The sequence below is a fragment of the Lactuca saligna genome, chromosome 6 (assembly GCF_052625555.1).
Source record: "Lactuca saligna cultivar CGN05327 chromosome 6, ASM5262555v1, whole genome shotgun sequence".
Lineage (NCBI taxonomy): Eukaryota > Viridiplantae > Streptophyta > Magnoliopsida > Asterales > Asteraceae > Lactuca > Lactuca saligna.
The window spans coordinates 166,093,663-166,105,704 of record NC_136422.1 but is presented as its reverse complement, the minus strand read 5'-3'; the positions used below and the strand labels follow the sequence as shown (position 1 = coordinate 166,105,704).

Genomic DNA, 12,042 nt, shown 5'->3' with positions numbered 1-12,042 from the left:
GTTCAGGAAGAGGAGGTGATATGTGCATAATTAGTTAATTATTTTATATATATTCTTAGTTATTTTTGGTTAATTATGAGAATAATGTGGACAAAAGGTACTTAAAATGCTTTGAATTGTGTTTTCAGTCCAAAGGATATGCTTGGAGGCAAAAAGGAGAAAAGGAAAGCAAGTGAAGATTAAAGAGTGAAAGAAGGACCTACTCGGCGAGTAGATCGACCCTACTTGGCGAGTACACGACGATATACCAAAAGATAAGTACGACTGCTAATTCAAGACGGATAAGTATGCACCTACTCGGCGAGTTTATTCTGCTACTCGCCGAGTACCCTCTGTTTTGGGGATATCTTTAAAAGACGAATCTTTATCCCATGGGACAGAACCCCTGGCGATTTTTGAAGGATTAGCTGCGACTAAAAGGTTCAGAAGGCGCTAAGGAACCCTAAGCTTCAAGAGTTGGAAGAATTCAAGCAATTAGGTTAATTCTACCACTTAGACTTAGGAATTAAACATGTTTGCTTTCATAAAATTTGTTTTTGTGTTTGTTTCTACTGCAACTATGAGCTAAACTCGTTTTTGTTTCTGTTTGGGGAATACCAAAGAACTCCTATGGTTTAATTATAAATTCTTGCTTAATTGTCTATTGGTGATTTATTAAATCAAGTTTGTTAAAGAACCTTATGTATTAATCACTACTATTTTCTGTTAATTGGAAGGCAATTAGGTTGCATGAACATCACTTAATTGTTAACCTCATATGTCTATGTGAATGCTAAAACGTATGCTTGGAAGTAATGAGTATGAAACTAAGATTAATAAGAAAATAGGAAGATTAATGTGTGAGCTTGTTTGAGAAACCATCAACAAGAGGTTAATTGAATTGATAACTTAATTAACCATTACAAATCTTATTTAATCCAAGTAATCAATCTAGGGAATTAATTAGTTTAAACACTTGATCAACGCTTAAATTAGTTAGTTGTCTAAGGGTTAGGAGTAATGAATATGAACCTAACTATTATCATTGGTAACCAATAGCAATTAATCTACCTTAACTTAAATAACCATAGGAGTGAATTGGTTGAACCTAAATAGAAACATATTTATCAAATTTGGTGAATAGTTGTTGCTTTAGTTAATTAGTTAATTTAGTTTGTCTAAGTTTCTAGTCTTGCAAAACTAGAGAAAAAACATTTACTTTTATTATTTGTTTTAGTAGAAATTAGCTATTAGTTTAATTGCCGTTCCCTGAGTTCGATACCTTACTTATCAATCTATACCACTTAAAGACAGGTTCACTGCCTTTGTGTGCTCAAATTATTAATAAAAAGTAGGGATAAAACTAGTTGAATTTACACACATCAAGTTTTTGGCGCCGCTGTCGGGGAACGGTTCTAAATAATTAAGCTAATTCCTAATATTTTCGATCCTTTGTGTGAGTTTACTTGCACAAAGTTCATTTATTGCAATTTAGTAACTGGTAATTAGGTTTTAGTATCTGTTTTAGTTAGGTTAAAACTTAGAATTTTTTTTTGAAATATCACTAATACTCGCCGAGTGCACTCGCACCTACTCGGCGAGTAACAGTTTAGTTAGCAAAAAAAAAATTATTTGTTTACAATTTTTTTGTTCTTTTTACGCTTTTTATTTGATCAATTTCAGGACTTTCATGACCAGAGGAGCAAACACACCACTGGTACCCCCGTTTGAAGACCCCGAATCCGCATTGAAAAGAAACAAAGGGAAGGACGTGGAGAGTTCAAGCACACCAAAGAAATCACCATTGTCCAACTTGAAGACTGTTTTTAGGAAAAAGAAGAGCAGCAAATCAGGAGCTTCTAGCGCTTCCTTGATAATTGAGGAGCCAATTCAAGAAGATATTTGATACGAAACCGAGGAAGAAGAGGAGGCAAAGTACGAACAAGAAACCGAATCGGAGGAAGAGTTAGCATTCACTATGGCTAACATTGATGAAATTCCCATGGGAGAATGGAAGAAGAGGATGCGCGACGACCATGGCCCGTGACTTGTGCAACCCGCAATTCCCGCAACTGCCACCTTCGATCTAAAAGGTCATATCCTAGCTTCACTCAAGGAAATACCTTTCTATGGGAAGGATCATGAAGATGCCTACAAACATTTGGATGAAGTAAATGATGTTGCTGATTACTTCAACATTCCAAATGTAACCGCGAAACTCAATTACTTCGGATGCTTCCGGTAACCTTCAAGGGTGCTGCTAAAGACTTGCTCAAATCACTTCCCCCCGGGTCAGTCACTACTTGGGCCAGAATGAAGGAAGAATTTATTGATCACTTTTGCCCACCATCCAAGATAGCCAAACTCAAGAAGGCCATTGCAAACTTTGAACAACAAGCTGGAGAGTCATTATATGAAGCATGGGAGAGGTACAAAAGTCTACTACAAAATTGCCCACACCATGATCTAAACAGCCAGCAAGAAGTTTCCATCTTTTATGATGGAGTCAATGTCACGACCCGGCAGTTGCTAGACTCGCAAGGCCCACTTACAAAGAAGCCACCCCCGGTGATTAAAGAATTGATTGAGGAATTCTCTAAACACTCTAGAGAATACCACAACCCTAGGAATGATGTCACGAGGGGAGCCGCATACGCTGCTACTGAAGATCTATCCGCGGTCATGGCCATGTTAAAAACCATGGATAGGAGAATGGACAAAATGGATCAAACTATCCATGCCATACGGGTGGGTTGCGAGAATTACAATGGACCTCACCTCACTAGAGATTGCGATTTGGATGAGAACGGCAACAAAAAGGCACAAGTATGTTATTCGAGCGGTGACCGGTATGATGAGGACTGGCGCAAACAAAAGAAGGAGTGGCTGCCTTACGAAGAGTACAAGAAGGCCAAGGAGGAGAAGTACAGACAAAAAGGGAGAGGCTTTTACCAAAAGGAGGATTCGGTGCAAGAGAAGAAGCCAAGATTGGAGGAAATGCTAACTAAATTTGTGGCCGCTTCCGAGAAAAGACATAGTGACCACGATGCTGCTATCCAAGAAACAAGAACAATGCTCAGGAACCAGCAAGCATCCATCCACAACATAGAAACGCAGCTTGGGCAACTTGCTCAACAACTAAACCAAAGGTCACTGGGTGAGCTTCCTAGCAAAACCGAGAACAACCCACGAGGCGCACAAGTAAATATTGTTACCACAAGAAGTGGGAAGATTATTACTCCCCTAGCCCCCATTCGAACTGAAGCAACCAAGGACTCACAGAAGGAAGGAACGGAAGAGCAAGTCGAAAACCAACATTTACAATCTGAGAGTCCTACTCGCCGAGTAGGACCGATGGACTCGGCGAGTACCTCTGCTAAAACAAATGAACAGCCACCCTTGAAACCATACCAGCCTCCAATGCCATACCCAGCCCGAGCCAAGAAAGAGAAGCAGGAAGAGGAATATCAAAAGTTTCTAGATCACATTAAAACTCTTCAAATCAATATTCCTTTCATTGAAGCCGTCATGCAAATGCCCAAGTATGCAAAGTTCCTTAAGGAACTCCTCACTAACAGAAGAAAGATGGAGGAAGTGCAGAAGGTAGTACTTAATGAGAATTGCTCCGCCGCAATGCTAAACAAATTACCAAAGAAGAAGGGTGATCCGGGGAGCTTAACTTTGCCTTGCCAATTTGGCAACTTGGCTGCAATTCATGCCTTAGTTGATTCTGGAGCAAGTGTGAACCTTATGCCATACTCGTTCTTTAAGAAGCTGGACCTCCCGGAGCCAAGGCCAATTCGGATGGCAATTCATTTGGCAAACAAGACTGTTACTTTCCCAAGAGGCATTTGTGAAGATTTGCTAGTGAAAGTAGACAAATTTGTCTTCCCGACTGATTTCATCATTCTCGACATGGAGGCAGATCCGCAAATGCCAATCATCCTTGGAAGACCCTTCCTCAACACCGCTAGCGCTATCGTAGACATGAGAGATTCTAAGCTCACATTGCGAGTTGGGGACGATTCAGTGACATTCGGGGTAGACCAAGCCATGAAGTACTCAAGGAGTAGTGATGACACAGCGTTCTCAATCGACATGCTTGACGAATTATTGGAAGAAGACATACCTGAAGATTCCAGCAAGTTTGCAGCTTTTGACGAAGTATTTAATCCAGAAAAGGACTTATTAGAGATTGAAAGACTGCTGGAAGAAGCGGAGTATGAAGAAATAAAGAACCAAGCTGAAAGCCCTACTCGCCGAGTAGACCCGATCTACTCGCCGAGTACATCCGAAGAAAAGCCAGAAGTCATGAATGCCGCCACCAACTCACCGAGTACCAACCCTGCACTCGGCGAGTCCATCACTATGCACAACAAATTGGAGCTCAAAACACTACCTGACCATCTGGAATATGCCTTTCTGGAAGAAGGAAATCAGAAGCCGGTGATTATAGCCTCGGATCTATCCATGACGGAAAAGGAGGAGCTTGTACGCGTGTTGAAGAAAAGGAAAAGAGCCATCGCATAGAGCATCTCCGACATCAAGGGAATAAGCCCATCCTACTGCTCTCACAAAATCAATTTAGAAGAAGGAGCAAGGCCGGTGGTGCAACATCAAAGACGATTAAACCCGAACATGCAAGAAGTCGTCAAGAAGGAGGTAGTCAAGCTTTTGGATGCAGGAATCATCTACTCCATCTCCGATAGTCCATGGGTGAGTTCGGTCCAAGTGGTGCCCAAGAAGGGAGGAATGACGGTCATTACCAACGAAAAGAACGAGTTAATTCCAACGCGAACGGTAACCGGTTGGCGAGTGTGCATCGATTATCGAAAGCTAAACGATGCCACTCGCAAAGACCATTTTCCCCTTCCTTTCATAGATCAAATGTTAGAGAGACTATCGGGCCATAGCTACTATTGCTTTTTAGATGGGTTTTCAGGGTATTTCCAAATACCCATAGACCCAATGGACCAAGAAAAGATCACCTTTACATGCCCCAGTGGGACTTTCGCCTATAGACGCATGCCATTTGGACTATGCAATGCACCTGCGACATTTCAAAGGTGCATGACCGCCATATTCCATGATATGGTGGAAAAATTCATGGAGGTCTTTATGGATGACTTTTCTGTATTCGGATCTTCTTTCAATGACTGCCTCACAAATCTTGACTTAATGCTTGCTAGATGTGAGAAAACCGACTTGGTCCTAAATTGGGAAAAGTGTCACTTCATGGTCAAGGAGGGTATAGTTTTGGGACATAAAGTCTCTAAAAAGGGAATTGAGGTGGATCGGGCAAAGATAAACACCATTGCCAAATTACCCCCACCAACTAATGTGAAGGGCATTAGAAGTTTTTTGGGACACGCAGGTTTTTACCGGCGTTTTATAAAAGATTTTTCCAAAATCACGAAACCTCTAACACAATTATTACTAAAAGATGCAACCTTTAATTTTACTAAAGAGTGTTTGGAGGCATTTGACTTTCTAAAGGAAAAATTAACTAATGCCCCGATCATTATAGCACCAAATTGGAACTTACCCTTCGAGATCATGTGTGATGCTAGTGACTATGCACTAGGAGCGGTCCTTGGACAACGGGTTGATAAGCACTTTCAACCCATCTATTATGCAAGCAAGACCTTAAATCCTGCCCAAGAGAATTATACTACTACCGAAAAAGAACTGTTAGCCGTAGTTTACGCTTTTGACAAGTTTCGCCCTTACTTGGTTTTTTCTAAAACCACTGTTTTTACTGACCACTCGGCTATCAAGTATTTGTTTTCCAAACAGGATGCCAAGCCAAGACTAATACGATGGGTGCTGCTTCTTCAAGAAATCGATATAGAGATACGAGATAAGAAAGGAATGGAGAACGTAGCGGCCGATCATTTATCTAGGCTCGAGAACCCGAAATTGCAAGAAGATAAGGATGGAGACGTCTTTCCGGATGAATACATAATGGTGTCCGTGGGAGAGGAGCCATGGTTCGCAGACATAGCTAACTATTTAGCTACAAATTACGTCCCGAAGGATTATAGTAGTCAGCAAAAGAAGAAATTCTTCGCGGAGATCAAATATTACTTTTGGGACGATCCATACCTCTTTCAAAGCTGTGCGGATGGAATTATAAGAAGATGTGTGTTCGGGAAGGAGAGTCGAAGAATACTAGAACATTGCCATAGCGGGCCCACAGGAGGACATCATGGAGCACACTATACCGCAAAGAAGATCTTTGACATTGGGTTCTATTGGCCTACAATCTTCAAAGATGCAGCCCAATATGTCAAAGAATGCGATTCTTGTCAAAGGGTGGGAAACATTTCATCTCGTAATGAAATGCCACAACATAGCATTCAAGTGTGTGAGGTATTCGACGTGTGGGGCATTGACTTTATGGGACCATTTCCCACATCCAAAGGAAACAAGTACATCCTAGTGGCGGTAGATTATGTTTCGAAATGGGCGGAGGCGCAGGCTTTACCTACAAATGACGGACGGGTAGTGGTACGATTCTTAAAAAAACTATTCTCCCGGTTTGGTGTTCCGAAAGCCCTAATTAGTGACCGGGGCACACACTTTGCCAATGATCAATTGGAAAAGGTGCTCAAGAAATATGGGGTAACCCATAAGTTCTCCACGTCATACCACCCGCAAACGAGTGGACAAACGGAAGTGACCAATCGAGCCTTGAAGCGTATTTTAGAGAAGTCGGTGGGAAGCAACCGCAAGGAATGGTCGGATAAATTGGATGATGCGCTATGGGCATTTCGTACCGCCTTCAAAACACCTATTGGTACTACACCATATAGGTTAGTTTATGGAAAGCAATGCCATTTACCGGTTGAAATCGAGCATAAGGCATATTGGGCGTTAAAGAGGTGCAACTTTGACATGGAAGAATTGAAGACCAACCGTCTAATGCAAATGAATGCCCTTGAAGAACTCCGAAATGAGGCTTATTCTAGTTCGTGGCTCTATAAAGAAAAGACCAAGAGATGGCATGACAAAAGAATCAAAAGCAAAGACATCCATGAAGGCCAAAAATTACTACTTTTCAATTCCCGATTAAAACTTTTCTCGGGCAAACTCAAATCAAGGTGGGATGGTCCCTTTTTGGTCAAGACAGTGTTTCCTCACGGGGCTATAGAATTGATCTCAAGAGATGGCACACCATTTAAAGTCAATGGTCATAGAGTGAAAAAAATATGAAGAAGGAGTTCCCCGAAATGAAGGATTGGAGGAGCTGCTACTGTGCGGAATCACAAACACGTAGACGGGGCGGAGTCCAGCTAATGACTCCATCAAAAGAAGCGCTTCTCGGGAGGCAACCCGAGTTTCACGTTTGCATTTTCTTTCCTTTTCTTTATTTTTCATATTGTTTTTTTTCATTCTTCTTCATTTATTCTACTTCTCTAAGTGCTTGAGAACAAGCTCTACTGAAAGTGTGGGGTGGAAAGGCTAAACAAAGGAATTCATATAGTAAAATTGGCAAAATTTAATTTTTTTTCAACCTGAGACATCTACTCGGCGAGTATATCGGCTATACTCGGCGAGTAAATGTTCACTTACAGCCAAAAGTCGATAACACGCGTGTCTACTCGGCGAGTAGATCCATTCTACTCGGCGAGTAGCCGGTTTAAACCCAGTAAATTAAAAGCTGTAAAAATTATTATTATTCATCATTTCATCTCCACACTCGCCGAGCATCTCCTCTCAGCCGCATCTCAAGGGTTCTTCAAGATTTCTTCAATTTTCTTCTTCTTTCTCTTCATTCAAGCAACAAGGTAACATTTTTACCCTTTAATTTTATGAAAGGTCCAATCTTTATCACATATCTCCCCATATTTGGTATGATTTCGGATTTGGGGAGTTTTTCCCAATTTTTAGGGCTTTCATTTACTCATGAATTAGAGGTTATTTGGAATAATTTCTTCAAGATCTATGGTTAGATACACAATTACAACAAAACCCTATGAACAAATTGGACTATTACACAGATTACACAGATCCGATCTCGATCTGTCAGAATGTTCATACTACTCGGCGAGTATGTTCGTGTACTCGGCGAGTAGGTCCCAAAAAGATAAAAAAAAAAAAATTCCTGTTTTTAATTATGGGGTGTTGTTTGTTGCTGTGTTTTTGGTATGTTTATGCAGATAGAATGGCAAGGAGAGGACAGTCATCACGTGGAGGAGGCCATGGTGATATGCCATGGTTAGCCTTTCAACAAATCACCTCCAAATCCTCCAAAACTCGAGCCCTAAACAGGTTGGAAGCGCTGCGACAGAAAGAAATCCACCTGCCCACTGCAGTGGATTGGGGATGGATGGGCAATGTCGGCTTGGAAGAGGAACTTACTCCATATTTGGTGAAAGATTGTAACTTGGGATATGCCAACATCACTTGTGATGGTTGGTTGCAATTGTTTAAAATCCAAGAGCCAGTCTACGCGGAGTTGTGTTGGGAATTCTTTGCTACCATTTCATTCCGAGGTGGTAGTGAGTATTACAATCCAAACACGATCTCGTTTTCTTTGGGAGGAGAGCTGCGACAATGCAGCATGGTTGAGTTCTCTTGGCGGTTGGGCATCTACGATCAAGACATGTCGATGACGGAATACTTTGAAGCCTTCTTGGAAAATACCCACAAAGAACTTCCCGAGGGGGTGGTGGCGTCGACATGGTGGAGTACAATTGCTAACCGGGTCTACATACCTTCCACTACTCAAGAAGGTCATATCCGTTCTCCAATCCATCGACTCATTCACCGATTCATTGCAAGCACGATCAATATGCGGAAGGATGGGGATAAAGTGTCCACCCTTGATATCTTTTACTTGTGGAGTATTATCACTCCCGATGTCTTCTGCAACCTTCCATATTGCATTGCTAAATTTCTTGCGGAGGGAGCGGTTAAGGAGAAAATGAACTCGAAGATCAATGGGGGCATGTTCATTACTCGGCTTGCGAGATCATTTGGGATCTTGGAATTGCCGCAAGCTCAAATGCTAACGATTATCCACCCTCCTCCGTTCAACACTGCACTTTATAGGAGGGCTCGGATAGTGGAAAATTTTGGTGATTCTTTTACGATCCCGAATAAGGATGAGCCGGTGGTCCCCGAGGAGCCGGGAAGGCGGGTTAGGCCGAGAAACGAGCAGGTACGAGAAGACCCACCGGTTATTCTGGTGGAGGATAACGAGGGATGGAACCAAGTGGAGTATCGACGCTACTTGGATGATATAGGGCGAGGGGTTAATTACACCAATCAATCCTTCGACTATCTTTTCCAACAAATGCATATTGCCCCGCGACCGGGACCCGGCTATCCTTACATTATGGATTGGGATGAAAGGATGCAAAGAAGGGGTGGAGAAGGAGGTAGTGGAGCTGGAGGAACCGGGATGGAAGAGGAAGAATGAAGATTTTATTTGCTTTTGTTTTGTTTGATTATGATGTTTGTTTTAAGACAATTGTGGACATGTTGAATTTGGCTATGTGGTTGGAATATTAGTGTTACTTTTAGTTTTCTTTTCAGGAATTGAAGCTAGGAAGCATGCTATATAGGAATGGTCAAGAGAGGAATAAGAATCTTTATGAGTGCTTATGGAGTCTTGTTCCTAGGATCGAGTCCGTACGAATCGAGAGTTTATTGAAGTGTTACTGCTTAGGGAGTTTACTGGAGAGTACATTTATATTTACATGTCAACACTAGAGTAAAGAGAGACAGCGGTTCAAAATAATTCTGGAACTATACGCTCTACTCGCCGAGTGCACTAAAACTACTCGGCGAGTACATCTGCTTCTGCACGACCTACTTTGCCAACGAATTCTACTCGTCGAGTTTGATCGCCTACTCGGCGAGTAGCCTGCTGCAGGAGGAGTTTCTGATTTGTTTTGGCTACTTTTTTTCTGTGCCATTCATATATTCTTTATGAATTACTACTGAGGATTGTGCAACAACCCTTTTTCCTTGGAGTTTTCGAGCTATCAACCACACGAGACGTATGACACCCGTGCCATGGATGAGTTGTTCCCATGGTTAAAGTCACTAGAAGGAGTTGAAGAAGAGAGTGTCAACCTAGCGACTGCTACCCCAGGGGAGTTTGTTCTAACTTTCTCTCTATTTGCATTTTTTTTAGTTGTTATAATATGCAATGAGGGCATTGCATAAAATAAGTGTGGGGTAGGGGGTTAGTCACATCTTAGAACACTTAGAATCTTAATTTAGGCTATTTTTTAAAAAAATTTGTTGCATACCAAAAATGCTTAGGTCTTTAATTAGAAAATTTTGGTAAAAATTAGGATTCCATATTAGAATTGTGTTAATAATTGTATGAAAACCCAAATGTTTAGTTGAGCCTATATACGTTCTAGTGCATTTGTGGCTTCCTTATTTCAGTGAAATCATGAGACAAAAACACGACCTTGCTCAGCCTGAGGGATGCAATATGTTTAGCAACCTAAACCTGAAATGTATCCAGGAAAGTTTTTATCATTAGCCAATAAAGGTTGAGATTAAGCGCCCCTGCTTAAGCATGTAGGGATTTGAGTGAAAAAAAAAATTGAGAAATATATGAAAAAAGAAAAAATTACTAGAAAAGTTATAGGAATTTTGGAGCAAATGAAGTGAAGATTAGAAGATTGAAAATTCCGAAGAAATTCAAAAAGTTGAAGATACCAAAGATCAAACAACAAAGGTGGTGAATTCAAAGAAATTAAAGATCAAACTATCAAGAAAGTGAAGAATTCAAAGAGCTCCATAGTGGTATCATAAATTGTAATTTTCTAGATTATGTATGCTTGGGTTGCTCAATTAAAAATACCTTGAGGGTAAAGAGATTTTCTGAGGATGGATTCGGAGGGTTGCATAAAATGAGCATAGTTCGGGGTGAGTGGGCGAATGTTTATGAGGATTGTGAGTATTTGAAGTATGGGGGGTTTTTAGGAATTTTAGACACAAATGCATGCGTTGCGGTCTTGGCATAATGGCTGGGTTGGATTGGAGTTATTAATGTGATTTTAATGTGTTTAAAATTTAGTTTTGCTTGGGGGCAAGCAAAAGTCAAGTGTGGGGTATTTTGATATGTGCATAATTAGTTAATTATTTTATATATATTCTTAGTTATTTTTGGTTAATTATGAGAATAATGTGGACAAAAGGTACTTAAAATGCTTTGAATTGTGTTTTCAGCCCAAAGGATATGCTTGGAGGCAAAAAGGAGAAAAGGAAAGCAAGTGAAGATTAAAGAGTGAAAGAAGGACCTACTCGGCGAGTAGATCGACCCTACTCGGCGAGTACACAACGATATACCAGAAGATAAGTACGACTGCTAATTCAAGACGGATAAGTATGCACCTACTCGGCGAGTTTATTCTGCTACTCGCCGAGTACCCTCTGTTTTGGGGATATCTTTAAAAGACGAATCTTTATCCCATGGGACAGAACCCCTGGCTATTTTTGAAGGATTAGCTGCGACTAAAAGGTTCAGAAGGCGCTAAGGAACCCTAAGCTTCAAGAGTTGGAAGAATTCAAGCAATTAGGTTAATTCTACCACTTAGACTTAGGAATTAAACATGTTTGCTTTCATAAACTTTGTTTTTGTGTTTGTTTCTACTGCAACTATGAGCTAAACTCGTTTTTGTTTCTGTTTGGGGAATACCAAAGAACTCCTATGGTTTAATTATAAATTCTTGCTTAATTGTCTATTGGTGATTTATTAAATCAAGTTTGTTAAAGAACCTTATGTATTAATCACTACTATTTTCTGTTAATTAGAAGGCAATTAGGTTGCATGAACATCACTTAATTGTTAACCTCATATGTCTATGTGAATGCTAAAACGTATGCTTGGAAGTAATGAGTATGAAACTAAGATTAATAAGAAAATAGGAAGATTAATGTGTGAGCTTGTTTGAGAAACCATCAACAAGAGGTTAATTAAATTGATAACTTAATTAACCATTACAAATCTTATTTAATCCAAATAATCAATCTAGGGAATTAATTAGTTTAAACACTTGATCAACGCTTAAATTAGTTAGTTGTCTAAGGGTT

At 40.5% G+C, this 12,042-nt stretch overlaps 1 non-coding gene across 1 annotated transcript; it reads right to left on the bottom strand.

Annotated features, from left to right (window-relative positions):
• Positions 1-2,340: 2,340 nt before the first annotated feature.
• Positions 2,341-2,447, bottom strand: LOC145003575 (small nucleolar RNA R71). Its single transcript, XR_013662030.1, has one exon. It is a non-coding gene; the product is annotated as a small nucleolar RNA R71 (small nucleolar RNA).
• Positions 2,448-12,042: the final 9,595 nt, after the last annotated feature.